At 36.9% G+C, this 19,508-nt stretch overlaps 1 protein-coding gene across 1 annotated transcript in view; it reads left to right on the top strand.

Annotated features, from left to right (window-relative positions):
- Positions 1-19,508, top strand: part of DPP10 (dipeptidyl peptidase like 10) — a 640,702-nt gene that overhangs the window by 660 nt on the left and 620,534 nt on the right. The gene's annotated exons all lie outside the window — the stretch shown is intronic.

Raw genomic sequence — 19,508 nt, 5'->3', positions numbered from 1 at the left:
AGTGATTTGTCGGGTCCAGATGTCTTGTGTCTGCAGAGATGGGGTGCTCTGTGCCGGCTGAGGGTTATTTCTGTCCCGTGTCCGTCTTTCCGCACCGGCCACCCCCTTTTATTGTTTTGGTTTTCAGAGATTTGTAGCATAACCGTACGGGGGATGTTCATCTCGCCTCCGTCCCTGGATTGGGGTGACTCGGGAGTTCGGTGTTGCTTTTTCCTAAAGTTGTAACGTCGGGAGTGCTGAGGCTCCCAGGCAAGGAGGAGGGAGGCTGCGGCGAGCCGGCTCCAGGTGTTGTCACGTTTCCATCCATCAGGGACTCCAGCCGGGAGGGCTTCCAGTTAGGTTATCGGCTAACTACGGAGCTGGAGGTTGCCGGCGCCCGGGTACCGGCCGTGGGCCCTTTGCCCCGAGTGCACAGTTGAAGGCCGCCCGACGCCTTTCTGCCACAGACACTCCTAGCTCGTGGCTGGAGGTGGGGTGAAGGAGGTGCAAGCGGCTAGGCTCCGTTAGCGGCTCCGCTTTTCGCATAGGCTAACACGGAGGAGCAAGTGAAGAGAAGCTGTCCAAACCGCGGAGTGGTGGTGATGAGGGCGGCGGAGATGCCAGGGCTGCTGTTGTTAATATTCTAGTCTTGGTCATCTGTCCTGGCTTGTGGTCTCTCTTTTCTCCCTTCCCTCCTCATTTCCCTGGCATATATTTCACACAGGTGGTGGGGATTGCTTAGTGCCTTAAAGCTCCCCCTCCATTTACGGGGGTGAATGTTTGAATGTTTACAAAGCAGCTGTTTCCTTAAACCAGCCTCTTGATTCCCTACCCTGAGAGAAGTATAAACATATTAAAACATTTGTATTGTATGATCTGTCCCTTTCCCTTTCATCTTCTTCCTCTGCTTCCTTCAACACACCACAAGGTAGCAACTGGTTAGCAGATTATAAAACTCATTTCGGGAGAGGAGCATGGCTTTAGCCTCCTCTTTCAAGCTGACAGCCCTTAAATTTCATTAACAAGCCGCTCAGCCTGTCTACTGCTCTTGGAATGATGCTTCCAATAAGAATGATTAGTCAGGTGAGAGTCCCCACATGAAATCTTTGCTCACTAACCTGTGACACCAGCTGGTTACTTGAGGTGCTGCAAACAGCTTAGTGGCCGTGGAGGTGGGGAGGAAGAGACAGAGCGGAGCTCGCAGAAACTGAAAATGTGTATGTAAATAGTGGACAAGCCACATATGCACAGTAAAGCCTTTTGTCAGGATTAATCTGGTGCTTAACATTCAGCTGAAGAGAGAATGGAGCTTGAGTCCCTTTATCGAGTTAGCGTGCATTTTTGTTTATGGCCACTTCAGATATTCAGGGAGTGGCCATTTGCAGAACTCCTGTTTTAATTGAGTTTTTAAAGTGCCTTTCTGAACGTTTACATGAGTTAAAAATGTCAGTGATATGCATATTGTGTTTGAGTTAGAATGAAAGAGATGGCTTTTGCCAGGGGGAGGAAAGCAGAGTGAAGTATATATGGCAGCATCCCACTGAGGGTTTTCCAAGCACTTCCAGAAAATATCTAGATCTAGATCTATTCTTCGTCTGAAGGTTGACATACGAAATGATGACCAGATAATGTGGATGATTGCCGTGACCGTTTAAACTACTTGCTCTGAGATTCCTAAGTTTTTATTAACAGGATTAGTCATTGTTGTATCATTCTGCAACAGTCATACGATTCTTATGTGGTACTAGCTATAATACCCCCCGTATAGACGTGAATGATAGTTCTGGTTTCTCTGTTTCTGAAAAAAATGATTCACAAATTTAAATAAAAGTATAGCTTTATGAAGTCCTACTTAATGTTTAAATAGGGGGAATGTTCCAGCTAATCACTCACCGTATATTGATTTTGAGTGATTTAGGATTTTGGATATTGCCAAAAAGGTCTTTCACTTTTCATGGTATTTTATGAAATCTCAAAAAAGCCTTGTCCGAGGCCATCAGCACCTACTTCCACTTACTGCACAGGGGAAGACTCAATTACAGAATCTGGTTGTGGTTACGGTCCTGTCGTGAGCTCCACCTCTCTGTTTTACCTCATCTGTGACTCTCCTCTGACATGTGTGCCATGACCAGAGTCACCCCTTGCCCAGGCACAAGCAGCAACAAGAATAGCAGGGACTGTGTACTTTTATTAATATTCTGAGTCATTGGAAATGTCTTATCATTTTAGTAGTCTCTCCTTTAAAGCTTCCTTGATCACATGTTCATGACGGTTATTTCTGTTGTTCTCATAATGCTCCACATTTACAAAATGTCTAGATGACTGCTTTGACATGGGTAGATATAGTCATTCTTAATATGATTAGTATCCCATTTTACATTGAAGGATCTAAAATCTTGAGTAATTAGTTATAACTCACTATTTTTAGAAAATCACTTCCTACATGCTTGCCATGTGCCGAGTACCGTCCTCTGGACTGATAAGGTAACGCTTATTAAATACGTTTTTTCTACTTGATCCTCAAAGCAACTTTTTTGAGTTAGGTCCTGTGGTCATTCCCAGTTTAGAGATGAGAATACATAGGATTAAAGAAACTAACTTGATCAAGTTTGTCTTCATAAGTGGTGGAGATGAGACTTAACCCTAGTCTGTGATAAGTAAGATAAAACAAGGTAGTTTAATTGTAAAGTCCCACCTTCTGACTTCTACACAATTACAGTTCAACACATTATTATTAGCGTAATGCAAAATAACTGCAAATATTGTGTGTGTACAAACTGAATATAAAATGGATGAAGAATTTGTTTAAATCTTTGCTTATAAATGTAAATAATAGCTCTTGAAATTTTAAAATTAACTTAATAGCTCTTCTATTGATGGAAATAATACAAACAGAGCCAGGTAGGTCCTGATAAGTACATAGGAACTTAAAAAAAAAAAAATCTTGGTAATGATGGGACTTTCAAGCTTTCTTAAAGGAATAGATAGATGTTTATAGTTAGATCTGGTTTAGAATTCAACCACATTTCCACCAGGTGGCACCCTTCTGCTGAATCCAATGGGTAAAACTACTTCCTAAAATGTTGGAGGGTCCTCTAAACTCCAAATAAAGCAAAACAAACAAACAAACAAACCAAAAACAACAACAGCAAACAAAACAAAACAAAAAAAGCTGACAAAAAAACCCAAAACAAAACAAAAAACTAAGCAAACAAATGAAAAACCACAATCCTACTTTCTGAAGTATGACTAAAAAGTGTATTTTTATAAGCAACTATTTGGCTGCAAAGACATCATTAGTTCTGTATTTCTCCATAGAAAAAAAAAGTATTGGAAAATGAATCTCTTAAAATTCAGTATGCAGCAGCCTATTATGATGAAAGAATTCATGGCCAAAATTGAAATTAAGTATATAATGTGCAAAATGCCTTTGTAAAATATCTATTGTATTTTGGACTTTTAGGTAATATTTGCCCAAAATGTTACTATACAGAAATTAAAGTTCTGTTTTTCTATTTTACCTTTGGTGTAGTAAACGATTAAAATTTTTAAGTGTATGCTTAATTAAAACTTACCAAAAGTTATTCTTCCATGTTTCTCTGACAAATATAAAAATATATTATAATTTAGTCTATAAACTATTGATTTTTAGCACAGAACCTCAAAAAAAGCTTTTAGAAATCATGTTGAAAAAATTTAATGGATGATTTATTACTCTTCTTCTAGGCATTGAACATAAAATATATAGTATCTAATTAATGGGAGAGTTCTACATGATTTGGTTATAAAAGATAATTTAGATTGGATAAAGGTGTTATGTAGAAGTCTTTATAACTTAGGAGATACTATGCATTTCCTACTATCCCTTAATTTCTTATTACAGATATAATGTATATCTTATTACATGTATATATGACATTTTATCTACTGAGTTTAGAACATACCACGAAACATTCCTAGCTTGTAAGCTTCTAATGTATTTATTTCAGGGACTGAGCAAATTTCACATTTAAGAATGATTAAACTATATAAAAACAAGTTAAAGAAAATTGCATTATTAAATATTAATGCTGCATTATCTTATGCAGTGCATTACATTAGAAACAAAACACTGGAACCAAATTTCTCCCAGTCTGAGTAAAAATAAAGCAATTTAAAATTTTTGGTTCATTGAATCATTTATGAATATGTAATGTTACTATTGTCTATGGGTTATGTACTGGAAACCAGAGATTCAAGTTCATATCCCAGCTCCACCCGTCATCACTGTTTTCATGGTCAAGATCACTCACTTTCTATATTTAATTTGTGAATGGGGGTGACTGTAGGTCCTTTATGTGCCTGTTGTAAGAATTAAATGAAATAATATGTAGAGGCTTTTGAAGAAAGTCTGTCTCATACCAACTGTGCTCCCATTCCCTAGTCTGGGAATAGGAGCCTAGAAAAAGCAGAAAAAAGGCTTAAAGGATCATTAAGCCACCTGTAACTAGTATGCTAACATTTTACAAAACATTACATTGTTCAGTACACATGTTTGAATGATTCCAAATGAACTTGCACATGTATATAAATATTATGTTAATGATCTATAGTATTTGCTTTTAACATGAGGGCTGATTTGGCAGACATTGCAGACTTAAAAATACTCTGTTAAATCTCTGCTTCCATTCAATCAAAACTCACTTCTTTACTGTCTTACTCTATATGGATCCAGACTGGAAATAAACATTGGCTAATTCTCACTGACAGGTGAATTAGCTGCAGAATATGTTTTCAGTGTAATACACCTTATAAGGTTATGAGCATGGAGAAAGGGGATGTTTGATATGCTCTTTAATATTTAAGTTAATATTTCATACTTGGGTTCCAAATATAGAACTACCCCCATGTATTTTCGTACTTGCTGAGTGACTTCATGTGTGTTCTAATCAAGCTCATGTTTTACTGAAACGTTACGCAGTAGTCACCCCCACCCCCATTCGTTGTTCTGCTTTCCATGATTTCAATTCCCCACTGTCAGCTGAGATTCCAGAAGCAGATTCTCCTCTGTGGAGACCTGGTGTCAGGAGGTCAGTAGTAGCCTCGCCCTCAGTACCAGTGCCCACACCATTCACCTCACTTCATTTCCTCACATAGGCATTTTATCTTCTCACAGCATCATCATCGTCATCATCATCATCTCAGAGGGTGAGTACAGTCTAATAAAATAATTGAGAGACCACATTCACATAACTTTTATTACAGTACATTATAAAAGTTCTATTTTATTAGTTATTGTGAACCTCAGACTATGCCTCATTTATAAATTGCACTTTATTGTATATATGTATGTATATATATATATATATATATATATATATATATATATACATATCGTATGTATGTACATACATGTATATACACGAAATAACAGTATATGCAGGGTTCAACACTGTTGGGGGTATCAGGCATTCTCTGGGGGTCTTGGAATATATCTATCCCTCGTGGATGAAGGAGGGATGGCTGCAATGAGGGGCGTATAGGAATACATGCATCAACTAGGAAAGTTGGAAGTTTGTCTCAACTGAAGACCTTTAAAAGGTCCAAAAAAAGGGGGCAAATAAGTAATGGAATGCAAAGGTCTTTGTAAACATGTCCTCTTATAAATTTAGAAGTGTTTCTGCCCAAGTATATGCTGCCCTGCCTTAAGAAGTCCTATAGTTCAGTATTGATTATCCCCAGCATACTATTGTTTTAAAAAGTTTGTACTGATCTGATGCATAAGCTTTTTGTCAGTAGGCAATTCTTCATTACTTTTTCCAACTAGATAGCCCCTGTTCTCCAAGGCTTTTAAGTTGTACACCCACCACTGCCCTATCTGGTAGACATTCTGATTACTCATTATATATTAACTAAAAGAAATGCTTGTTTTTTCCAGGATGATAAAGAAAGATGGAAGTATGTGTAGTGGGGAGGATGGGGTGCTGAAGAGAGAGCTCTTCTCTTAGAGATTCATTGTTATTAAGCTCTCCTGAATCCTCAGGGTTTCAGACAGGACTTGATGTAATGGTGAATGTAACACTCACTGCCAGGCTAATACAGGAAACTTACTTTTATCCGAAACTGATAAAATATTTTATTTCAGACTGTTCCGTTCATTAATTGAGGTTAACAGTATCCCTTGTATTGTCTTCCATATAACAAGAAATGATTTTCATTTTCTATTCAAGGTTGACATGCCATAGTTTATTTGAAAGTTGCTGAAACTTTAATAATTTTTAAATCAACTTTCAGATAATATGGTAATTCCATTAACCAGAATAGTATATTGTACAATATTTTGGGAATTGCCAAATGATCTTCAGATTTAATTATGTTTGGGGGAGAGGCGACACAATGTAGGATTGGGAAGAGAGAACAGATTTCAGATAGAATCTTCTATCATTCTCTATGCAATCTAGGGCAAACTGTTTAATCCCTCTAGAACCATTCCTTCATCTTTAAAGGAAGAGGATGTCAAGAATGTTGCAAGAGTTAGAGACATTCTGTATGAATGGGCACATATAACATCTGGCCCAAGATAGAACTTAGTATTTTTATTCTTGTTGCTACTGTGTTTCTAGACTATCTGAGAAGATTACTTCATATCTTGCAAAGGCAATTTTCCATTTACATTGATGAAAGTGCAGAATATATGTATGGGTGGGTGTGTGTACCTAACAAACACCACACATATATACATATCCATTTTTACACTTACAAGCTAAATAAATGGGTTATTTTAGAGTTAGATTATTATAGGTCATAGGTAGAAATAAATGTATAACAATCTGACTGATTTCTTCCATTTTTAGATGATAACCTGTCTTCCCGAAAGACTCAGGATCTTCTTTGAAGTGTTCATGGTTTAATATCCTCTTTCCGGAAGTTTGGTTTCCAGAAATGACTGACTCAGAAATTCTTTGCATATAGGAGCTGAGTGATATGTTGAGTTGAAATTTAAGAAGAGTTAGTTGAGTGCATAATCAAAACTGACTTTACATCTGAGAGAGCCAAGCCAAGCTGTGTATTCCCTAGCCAAGCTGTATATTATCTGACTTTAATATTATTGCAATATATCATATTTACTGATTTTCTCAGGTCAGTGCAAGAAACTGTATATCTGGTTAGAAGATAGCAAATGAAGAAAAGTGAGGAAAAAAAGGCATTTTTATTATATTTATCCTCACCCCTTTTTTGAAATCTAAATGAGGATTCAATTTCTTATACCACCCGAAAGCCTCTGCTCTGAAAACATAATCTGACAAACCTGAATTTTATAATTGGAAACTTGAATGGCAGGCTGTCCTGCGATTTATTTTCAAATAATGGACCAGAGAGACCACTTGAAGTTGCATTAATAATGCTTGTACAGGGTTAGAGGTAGACCTCCCCTGTTATTGGTACTTGGGTTTACTTTTGGCAGGACGAATCAAATAAGTGAAAACTCTTAATACTGTCGCTTCCATTAATCGTATCTTACCTCCAAGAAAAGTTTTAATATAAGTTAATGAATGCAGGACATGGCTACTATTTTTTTCATTTCACATGTTTTGAAACAAGTGCCAGAAAGTCTTTTTTTTTTTTTTAATCAACACTTTAAATCAGTGTCTCACAAACATGCATACTCATTCTTCTCTCTTAGACACCAAATCAAAGATTATGAGTCAAGGCATCTTCTGAATAGAAGTCAGAACTATATCTTTTCAAGAAGAAAAAAATATAAAATTCATGAAGAATTTGTCCAATGTAGAAATAGGTGATTTGGATAGATTAGTATATAATTTACATTTCCTAGTGTCTAGGAGTTTATGAATAGATTATGTACTCCACTAGGTTTATGGGTTTTTAAGGGAAAAGACTATACATTTTACTGTTTGTTTCTTTACTAGAGTACTATAAAGGGATTATAAAAGGACTATTCCTTTCCTTTGATCCTAGGAATTATGTGTGTTTCACTTCTTGACAGTCCTATTGACAGTGACAGGTGGATGTGAAACGAGCATGGAGTTGATATAGAAGGGACCCACCCTTGTTCACATTTATGGAGGTTGCTTGTTACTGCTTTCAAATGGGGTTTACCAAACATTAGTGCCACAGTGGCATTATATGAATGTCTGACTGATCACAGTGTCATTGCCTCTTGTGTTATAGGATGAGAATTTTGATTCCTTTGTCTCAACTTGCATCTGTGCTCTGTCCAAATCCAAATCCAGTCCCTTCCACCTCTACATGTCTTGAGATCAGTCTCTGGCCAGGGTCGATTCCCTGATGTCTAAACCACAATGATGTCCACGGTGGCCTTGCCTTTCCAGATTATTCCTTGAAATGGCCATAAAGTCATAAATGATGATACCATTTTGAGAAAGCATTCCCATTGCTAAATCTAGTGCTTTTGTTTTCTTTTTCTTTTTTTTTTAATTTTTTTTTTAACGTTTATTTATTTTTGAGACAGAGAGAGACAGAGCATGAACGGGGGAGGGGCAGAGAGAGGGAGACACAGAATCTGAAACAGGCTCCAGGCTCTGAGCCATCAGCCCAGAGCCCGACGCGGGGCTTGAACTCATGGACCGCGAGATCGTGACCTGAGCTGAAGTCAGACGCTTAACCGACTGAGCCACCCAGGCGCCCCTAGTGCCTTTGTTTTCAAATCAAGAGATAGCCTATGGAGAGGTGAAGTGTGTTAGGTCACACAGTTGTTAAATCAAGAGGCAGTACTTGATTCTGGGCCTCCTTACTTACAGCCGTTTGCTATGTGTCCTGCTGCCAGATTCAGCTGTTGATAAACATCTTTGTTCTTGTCTTGGTGACATATCTGCCTTCCTTAGCACTTGACATCAGACTAACTTAAAAAAATTTTTTCCCTTAAAACCTTTGAGTCCTTAGGCAAAACTCACTTGACATTCCTTGGTTTCTCCTTTGTGATGTGTTGGTTCTAGGCCAATGGTCCTTAGACTTTTAGTACCTGGCCACAAAACGTTAGAGAAACATATATGCATCTTCTCTAATTTGCCATGGCAAGAAGTCCCTTCCGTGCCATAATGTCATTTTGAAAGTAAACTGAGATCCACTGTTCAAAGGACATGCCAACACCTTCCATCATACATGCAGACACTGGCATTCTTAAATCTCTTCTTTTCCCTTTGATGAATGACCTTCCATTTATCTCCACCCTCACCATTTGAAATTGCAGTTCAGTAGTCAGTGAATTAGTGACAAGATGACTCCCTCCTTCAGAAAGTAGGGATGTACTTTGGAACTCTGGAAAGCATGTAGGTGAATTATAGAACTTCCTCGAAAAGTTAATAGAACAGGCCTCTGATTCACTGGATTGCTTGGAAGATAAAGCTGATAGTTTTTTCAGAGTACCAAGTTCCAAAACTAGACCTGAGACTTTTATATGCAAAATAAATAAGAATTTTTGAAGGACACAGAATTCGTTTTAGTGAAAGAACTAGGGCTTTCTTTTCATTTAACTTCAGGTTAAATTCTATTTACTCATTTGAGCAGGTTCCTCAATCTCTCTCTGAATTTAATACTTCACCTGGAAATGGGATGATGCTTACATTGCAGGAGTGTTCTGAGGATTAGCAATGAGATGGGTTTATTATCCAGGAGGTGCTGAAAAGTGGTGGTGCTTATTTATGTATTTGTTTTTTTTGTTGTTGTTGTTATTAATATGTAGAGGCAAGCATTGTGAAATCAATGCTACACTGATGTTGAGGTTCCCAGATGATGGGAATACCAGCTTTAAAGCTCATTTCTCCATTACTTTGACCACAATTCAGAGCACCTTTAATATTGAGCTTCCATTTTTGTTGATATGGAGATTCTATGGAATAGTCCTGGCTCCAGAGTAAACATGGATTAGGGATTCGTTAAGAAAATTCATGGTATCCCTTTTTATATTACTGATAAGTACAGACGAATCAACAAAGTTTGTATTTTGAAGTTGGAGAACTGAATATGCATTTGCTTTTCCTGAATTTGTTCTTTTCTTTTCCCATCCCATGGTTAAATTCTCTCTCATGCTTATAATGCATTCTACATTTGGAGTGCTGCTTCATTCCTACTCAGAGCTGTAGTCTTTGAGCTGTAACAGCGAATCCAAAAAAACTAATATAGAATCACAGATGGTGCAAATATTTGAAAATAGGTAAATACAATCTAGGATTAGCTGCTTGGGCTCAGAAATGTCAGCTTCGTATTGCTTATTGGTCACATAAGGCACTTTTAGTTAAGGGAAAACCTAGGACAAAAGCATCATGATATAAAATTGCTGTTTTGGAGCTATGCAACATAACAAGCCCATAATTGTTATATAAACTCTAAAATGAGTCACTCTGTAACAAGGAAAGGTGTTTCAGAGAGGTCACCAAGTACCAAGGGGTTATACAGGGGATAAAAATTAAGCAGATATCATATCATGGAACTGCTGTATAATACCATCTGTTGACCTTCATTTAAAGCCAATTTTTTAAATGGAAAATATCCATTCTTACGGGTATGCTGTAGGTAGGCACATATTAAATGACCTGAGCATGGGAGCGAACAGTCAAATTGCCATCATAAAATCCATAGGTGGTGATTACTAATTACATGTGCTGTGTGTCTCTACTTCTGACTGAGAATTTAAAACCACACAGTCTTATTTTCCTTCGGTTTTGCCCTTTTAAGAGATGTATGTTTTTTAAAGGATCTTAGAACCAACCATGGTGACTAAGTCACCTGATTCACTGATAAGATAACTGAGAATGATAAAGGATGACTTCTTCAAGGTCACATCAGTGATGAATTGGGTAGGTGGGAAACCAGAGCCTCTCCCTCCTAGGTTGGGAGTTGGTATGAGACTCAGTCATCAGGATCATAGATCATCTTTTGTTGAATGTATTGATATCAGATGAAGAAAAAGTAGATGAGAATTAAGATGGGAAGTTTCCAGCTATTTTGAAAGTTTTTTTTTTTAATTCAATTTTGTTTCCAGGCAGTAGATTTAATAAAATTAGATCTATTATATAGATTGTATCTGGATGCATCAAGGAGCAGGTGGTTACATGTGTAATGGTAGGATGCGGCTTACATTCTCTGCAGTCTCTCATTTCTCAGATGAAGTGGCAGAGATTAGGAAGGGCTACTGTAGATCATATGTGAAGGTCTGAAGAATACAGCACTGATTTCTCTCAAAATACATGTTCACAAGTAAAAAATCCTGGCTCTCATATAAATATACAGTGAACATATGTCAAGGATTTAACTTATTAATAAAGGAACCATGAAGATGGTAAAGCTGGTTCAAAGAGCATTTCAAGGAGAGAGATTCATATAGTCACTCAGGAAAGGAATAGTGTGCAATGTTTGCAAAATCAGATACACAACTGGTGAATATCTGACAACACTTAAATCATAACTCTTATGGTTATCTTTTATAGCAGACAGAAATGTTTTGCAACTTATCTATCTTTTACAATGAATGTTTAGTTTAGATTGAGATGTAAAAAGTGAATGGTCAAAAGTAAATGGTAAGTTTAAGACAGGTGTATTTTCCTAAAATTGTATAATCTTTGTGTGAGCCAATTGGACAATGACTTAGCCTGACATTGAAAAGATAGAGATGCAGTGATACTTAAATTTTATTTCCAAATTCTCAAAAATTTTCTTAATATCCCCTAACTCACAAAAATGGTGCCATCTGGGTCTATACTTGATGTCACAGCCAACTTCTTAAGCAATTTTATCAAAGCTGTCTCTAAGCCCCTTGGAGCTTCAGGTGTCAGATCTGATTCACCTGCAGCGAGGGCCTGGAATGCAGCCAGTCAGCCAACGCTGTCTGTCAGGTTCATCCCAACAAATTGGTCCAGGTGCTTTTGAGGGACGGAAGACAACAACTTGGTAATTTCAAAGAGCTGTTTGTAGAAAAGATGAAGTAGAATAATTGCATGCGAGGTGGTGAAAAGCCATTCTTGAAGATGTAGCAAAATAAGGTTCAGATCCAGTTGAGTGGTGGTGGTTGTCCCTAGGAAATGGCTGCTTTCAAAGCTGCACTTAGGAGGAGATACCATACCCATTCACACAGTCTTATTTAAGACCCACATTAGTTTCCTTCCCTTGATGCTCACTTTCTTTATTGCCAGTCAAGAAATGTGCATCTGTGAATATCTGGAATTCTACCATGACTTTCATTGTTCCTTTGAAGGTGACCTAGGGGTGGTAACAGTTTAATGACTTGAATGTATTTGTCTCTCTGTGATTGCTTAGTATGGCCTTGAATGTATTTGTCTCTCTGTGATGCTTAGTATCGAGAATTTATATTTAGGGGCCATAGAAAATGAGGACCTTAGGAATGTGAAGGGGTAGGGACAGGAGGAAATAAACATAGAAATGAGTCTGGGAATCTCAAGAGAGAATCATGGTCTGCACAGGAAACAAGCTACTTAACAGGCCCTCTGTTTTTCTAATCTGGGTTTAAAAGGGAAAAAAAAATAAAATGAGTTTTTGTGTACAGAGTGCAAAGAGGTTTGTGAATAACTTGGGGTTTAAACAATTTTATTGCATTATTGAAACTTATTTTCCTGAAATATCTTTTACTAACTACAGGAGACTTTTAGATTGGGTAGTACCTTATGGAATGGTAAAAATGTTCTATATATGTGCTTTCCAGTGTGGTACTCATCAGCCACGTGTAGTTACTGAACACTTGAATTATGGCTAGTGTCACTGAGGAACTCATTTTCATTTAGTTTTAATTAAGTTTATTTATTTATTTATTTATTTTTAAATTTACATCCAAATTAGTTAGCATATAGTGCAACAATGATTTCAGGAGTAGATTCCTTAGTGCCCCTTATCCATTTAGCCCATCCCCCCCTCCCACAACCCCTCCAGTAACCCTCAGTTTGTTCTCCATATTTATGAGTCTCTTCTGTTTTGTCCCCCTCCCTGTTTTTATATTATTTTTGTTTCCCTTCCCTTATGTTCATGTTTTGTCTCTTAAAGTCCTCATATGAGTGATGTCCTATGATTTTTGTCTTTCTCTAATTTCACTTAGCATAATACCCTCCAATTTCATCCATGTAGTATCAATAATTTAAGTTTAAATAGCCATATGTGACTAGTAGCTACTGTATCATTTCTAGACCTTTGTTTTTCAAACTTTAGCATGCATAGAAGTCCCTTGGAAATAATGTAATGTGGCAAATTTTAACCCAGGGAATCTGGAAGGAGGTCCAAGATTCTCCATTTACAGCATGATGCTTTTTCTGTGGACTGTGCTCTAAGTAAGGCTTTATTTCCCAACAGGAAGATTATTGAATTTTAATTTATGGCTTTACCTAGTCTGACCCCTGTCATACAAGATAAGTCTGGTGGCCTATAGAAAAATTACGAAGTATAGCTGTAGAAATATAAAAGGAAAATAATTTTAGTCATAAAATCATTGGCATTTTTATTATAACTAACAGCTAAAATTTTGTGTAATATTCCTGTATACCATGCAGAGGTCAGGTGCCTGTATCTCATTCATTCCTTACCCTAAACTCTATGTAATAGATATTACTTTTATTCCAGTTTTACTAATGAACAGCTGAGAATCATATCATATTAGCTATCAATTGCTTCCCTTTATTAAATTGAAATTACATGATTTGATATTTACATGCTCTTGAATGATTTAAATTATATAAATGATTTGTGGCTGATCAATAAATCATAATTTGATTCTCTTTCATAGATAATAATAGTAATAGTCAGACTTGTAGTTAATGTGATAATCCTCATCAGAACTTGGCACAAGTTAATATTTTCTTATTGTAAAGATGAGGAAACTGAGGGATAGAAAATAATTTGATTAGGGTTACATGATGTCTAAGTGGCAGAACAGGGTTTTGAATGCTGGCTATTTGTATATATAATTTAAATCATTTAACATCATATAAATATCTAATAAATGATTTAATTTTAATTTATTTATTTTTTAATTTTTTTTAATGTTTATTTATTTTTGAGACAGAGAGAGACAGAGCATGAACGGGGGAGGGGCAGAGAGAGAGGGAGACACAGAATCGGAAGCAGGCTCCAGGCTCTGAGCCATCAGCCCAGAGCCCGACGCGGGGCTTGAACTCACGGACCGCGAGATCGTGACCTGAGCTGAAGTCAGACGCTTAACCGACTGAGCCACCCAGGCGCCCCTTAACTTTAATTTAATAAAGGAAAGCAATTTGCGGTTGTTATGGTACATATGATTGTGACCAAAAGGATATTTTCTTCATTTATGAGCTTTTCTACCTTGGGAATCTCTTATTTTCTCTGAACCTCAGATGCTCATTTGTAAAACTGTAATAAAAGTATTCAATTTGTTGGCATTCACTTCACTGCTATATGTTATATATAACATATATAGGCCTTTATATAACATTGGTCTCTCTATGAGATTCTTTTAACATCTTGAAGAGAGCTTAGCTTCCCTCCTACCCCAAGCATTAGACTCAGGAATAAGTGCCAGCATATGCCATCCAAAAATCTGGTAATAACTGATGAGCATTTCCCAGTGGGTAGATAAAAGGAAAGGTTCTTTTATTATCACATTTCTAAAGGCAGATCTATACTCTATGCCTCATCCATGTTAAGGAAATGAGACATTTAGGATTTTTGATACAGAACTTTAAACGTACCCTGTGTTTTCTGTATGAATAAGGAAGATTTTGTGTTAGTAGATGAATGAATGGTACCGTGGAGCAAAATATCTAATAAGGGACAGGACCCAACATTGTGAAAACGTGATTTCTTGTAATTTCATTAAGGGATATAGAGACTTAATAAGCAATGGTGAGCACATGTTGTGCTTGCATTGCCTTATACCCTGTGGGATTTACCTCATTTGGGAAATGGGAGGCAACTGTTTAAGGAACATACTAAACTTCATTTGCATCTCATTTGCCCTGGAAAGGCTGTATGTTGCTGTCAGTCACAATTACTTATTCTCCTAGTGAAAGGGAAGGAAAATAATAATAGTTGAGGAAGAGATGAAGGGCTTTGGCCTTTGCAGACTCCTTTTTTTTTTAATTTTCCCAGAAAAATTACTTCAGTAAATTATAAATTCATGAATTTTTATGTCCTTACCACCTCATGTAATGAAGAAGCTGAGAACCATTTCAAACTCAGAAAATTGATTTGGTCAAAATATTCCCCTTGTTTCCACCAAGTACTACTGAAAATTATTAACAAACACACCAGGAAGAAAAATGGTAGTAATGAAATGTTTTATTAGGTCTTTAAGGAGGACCAAGCCTTCCAAGACTTCAGCTACTTTCAGAGGAGGAATTTTTGGTTAGAATATTCTTAACAATAGGAAAAACAAGTCTTACTTTCCTTATTTCTTTTAAGATTCTGTAAAGATTACAGAGGTATTTAAAAAAGTGTCTTTTCTCTGAAAATTTTTAAAGTACAATCAATTTTTTAAAATACACCTGGTGAACTATGCTAGGACATACTTGGTAGCTGCTAATCTTTAAACCCCCCCCAAAAAAACATTTCGTTTCTAAAGATTCTGGAAAGTCAAACTACTGAATGGCAGGTGGATCAGGCATTAGTCATAGAGCAGATCAGGCATTAATAATCCTTGGTGTTCTGCTTGGGATATTAGAAGACAAATGGGGTCTCAGTTGAGGGGAATGCATTAATAAAAACCAAACAAGCCTTTTATAATTTCTTGTTTTAAAATCTCTTTAAATGACCCAGATATAAAAGGCATATGAAGCAATACCAAAAATATTCCTGATTTCATGTTGTAAAGGCTGAATGAATATGACTTAAAATAAACCTTAATATGTTAATAATTACATATTCATAAATGAAGGCCGGGTAGTGGTACCATTTGTTGTTCTGTTGTTGTTTTTCAATATTTGAAGTTTATTGTCAAACTGGTTTCCATACAACACCCAGTGCTCATCCCAAAAGATGCCCTCCTCAATACCCATCACCCACCCTCCCCTCCCTCCCACCCCCCATCAACCTCAGCTTGTTCTCAGTTTTTAAGAGTCTCTTATGCTTTGGCTCTCTTCCACTCTAATCTCTTTTTTTTTTTTCCTTCCCCTCCCCCATGGGTTTCTGTTAAGTTTCTCAGGATCCATATAAGAGTGAAACCATATGGTATCTTTCTCTGTATGGCTTATTTCACTTAGCATCACACTCTCCAGTTCCATCCACGTTGCTACAAAGGGCCATATTTCATTCTTTCTCATTGCCACGTAGTACTCCATTGTGTATATAAACCACCATTTTTTTATCCATTCCTCAGTTGATGGACATTTAGGCTCTTTCCATAATTTGGCTATTGTTGAGAGTGCTGCTATAAACATTGGGGTACAAGTGCCCCTATGCATCAGTACTCCTGTATCCCTTGTGGTACCATTTGATTTTATCACATGGAATCAACCCTCCTGTGCATTTTAATCCAACATCTCTTAGGTTGGACCTATTGCTTTTCCAAATTAACCTGGAAATCTTAGGTAAGATAATGTAAGTATGGTGAAACAGGGTGATTTGTCAGGGAGTCTGGGTTCCCTGGCCCCTGGATGTTACTGTGTTCAGTGGCACAGCACACTTTCTGTTCCTTCAGACTGTCAGAAGAGTCTCATGACATACCCAATGGATAAGTGATAAACTTTGCCCCTTGAAAAATTTAACTTTATAATTCTGTTAATAGAAAGATGTGTATGTATATAGACACTCAGAATTATGCACCAAGAAAGTTCCTCTAAATTAGTATGGAGAGAATGTTTTTCCTATTTACCTCAATATCATTGGAGCTTTGTGTTTATATTAGAAGCTCTGAGGGTAACCTCAGGCCTTCCTGGTTATAGTTTCCTTCCTTCCTTCCTTCCTTCCTTCCTTCCTTAAGTAGAGAGACTAGAGACAATAAAGAAGCAGATGAAAATCACTTTCTTCCTTCTGAAAATGTTCATCATTTAACAAAAAACATCTCACCTTTATTTTGATTTGTGAATACAGAAAATTTAAAAGCCATTTTCTAACGTGAACTGCCTTACGCTAAGACCTTGTGAGGCACATCTGTTTCTTTTATCCTAGACCTTGAAAAAACAATATTCAGACAAATAGTTTTGCTGCAAAAATTTTTCAAATGAGCAGCTTTCATTGTTTTTAAGAAGTTGCAGAGAAAAGTCTGGTGAATTATTGTGCTAACCTGAAGGCATTCAAAAGTATCTCAGGCATAATTCTGCGTTGATTACCTATTACTTCATAACCCATTACTCCACTTTCTGGCTTAAAACAACAGCTGTTTCATTTCTTTTTTTTTTGCGATTCTTTTGGTCAGGAATTCAGGAAGGGCTTCATGACAGCTCTTCTGTTCCATGTGGTGTCATTAACTCCACTGAATTCAGCTAGTAGCTAGACTAAGCTGAAAGGCAGAGAAGGCTTCATTCATGTCTGGTACTTTGGTGCTGCTTTACATGGCCTTTCTCTCTCTCCACACAGATAATTTGGACTTCTTCACAGCATGAGTCTTAGGACTTCTTACCAGGTGGTTGTCTTTCAAAAGGGAGCACTCTAAGCAGTGAAAGCAGAAATTGCAGATCTCTTAAGGATGAGCTGCAGAAGTTTCAGAGCTTCTCTTCTGCCACACTTTATTTTATTGGTGAAAGCAAGACACAGGGTCAACCCAAATACAAAGGGGAAAATCAACTCCTTGTCTCCGTAAGAGATGTGTAAAGAATTTGTAATCATCTCACATCTACCACAGACTACCAAAGAACAGAAAAAACAACAGAACTATATCTGGATATAAGTATTCACTATATGAGCATGTGGAGAATTTAAGGGTGTTTAAATGATGAAAATATTGTAAAGATAAAAGTGGTGCCATGGTGTCAATGCTGTACTTGGCCATAATCTGTCAGTGTGACAGATTTAGAATGTGAAGGCAAGTTATAATTGATTGAAAACAGTCTTAATGCAATGGTTCTTAAAGTATGGGAATTTATATTTTCATTGTAAAATGGAAATATATAAAACATTCACCTTTATCTAGGTATAGTCATGAAATATATTTATTTGGGAATAAATTTAATGTACTGCTTGGTTGAAAATACAGTATGCTCTAAATAAACTTTTAACTTCAGGGAAATTATGACCATCTAGAGTAATTTGGTGCCATAAAGGAAAACATATATCTAGACTTCTGAGAAGGTATACGTTATAAAGGAAGGGACAACATTGTGCACAGAAGTTGGTTATTATGGCTATAAAGTTACTTTGATTCTGAGATATAATTACTTTAATGAATTCTACCCCTGTGAAATATTTTATGTTGTCACATTTCATGCTGGATGAAGTAACTAAGCTGGGATTAGTATGTTCCAAACGTTTCACATAAAGTCACAATTTTCATGAGAGAAAATGATCTGGAACAAAAAAGCTTTGAGGTTTTCAGGAATGCGATAGAATTCTCTGTGGGGTACCTTTTTTTTTTTTTTTTTCAATATATGAATTTATTGTCAAATTGGTTTCCATACAACACCCAGTGCTCACCCAAAAGATTCCCTCTTCAATACCCATCACCCACCCTCCCCTCCCTCCCACCCCCCCATCAACCCTCAGTTTGTTCTCAGTTTTTAAGAGTCTCTTATGCTTTGGCTCTCTCCCATTCTAACCTCTCTTTTTTTTTTTTTTTCCTCCCCCTCCCCCATGGGTTCCTGTTAAGTTTCTCAGGATCCACATAAAAGTGAAAACATAGGGTATCTGTCTTTCTCTGTATGACTTATTTCACTTAGCATAACACTCTCCAGTTCGATCCACGTTGCTACAAAGGGCCATATTTCATTCTTTCTCATTGCCACGTAGTACTCCATTGTGTATATAAACCACAATTTTTTATCCATTCCTCAGTTGATGGACATTTAGGCTCTTTCCATAATTTGGCTATCGTTGAGAGTGCTGCTATAAACATTGGGGTACAAGTGCCCCTATGCATCAGTACTCCTGTATCCCTTGGGTAAATTCCTAGCAGTGCTACTGCTGGGTCATAGGGTAGATCTATTTTTAATTTTTTGAGGAACCTCCACACTGTTTTCCAGACTGGCTGCACCATTTTGCATTCCCACCAACAGTGCAAGAGGGTTCCCTGTCTTGATGATTACAGCTTTGTAGTAGAGGCTAAAGTCTGGGATTGTGATGCCTTCTGCTTTGGTCTTCTTCTTCAAAATTACTTTGGCTATTCGGGGCCTTTTGTGGTTCCATATGAATTTTAGGATTGCTTGTTCTAGCTTCGAGAAGAATGCTGGTGCAATTTTGATTGGGATTGTATTGAATGTGTAGATAGCTTTGGGTAGTATTGACATTTTGACAATATTTATTCTTCCAACCCATGAGCATGGAATGTTTTTCCATTTCTTTATATCTTCTTAAATTTCCTTCATAAGCTTTCTATAGTTTTCAGCATACAGATCTTTAACATCTTTGGTTAGATTTATTCCTAGGTATTTTATGCTTCTTGGTGC

The sequence above is a fragment of the Panthera leo genome, chromosome C1, assembly GCF_018350215.1.
Source record: "Panthera leo isolate Ple1 chromosome C1, P.leo_Ple1_pat1.1, whole genome shotgun sequence".
Classification (NCBI taxonomy): Eukaryota; Metazoa; Chordata; class Mammalia; order Carnivora; family Felidae; genus Panthera; species Panthera leo.
Note: the sequence above shows the minus strand (reverse complement) of the source record. Positions and strands in the feature narration are given on the sequence as shown.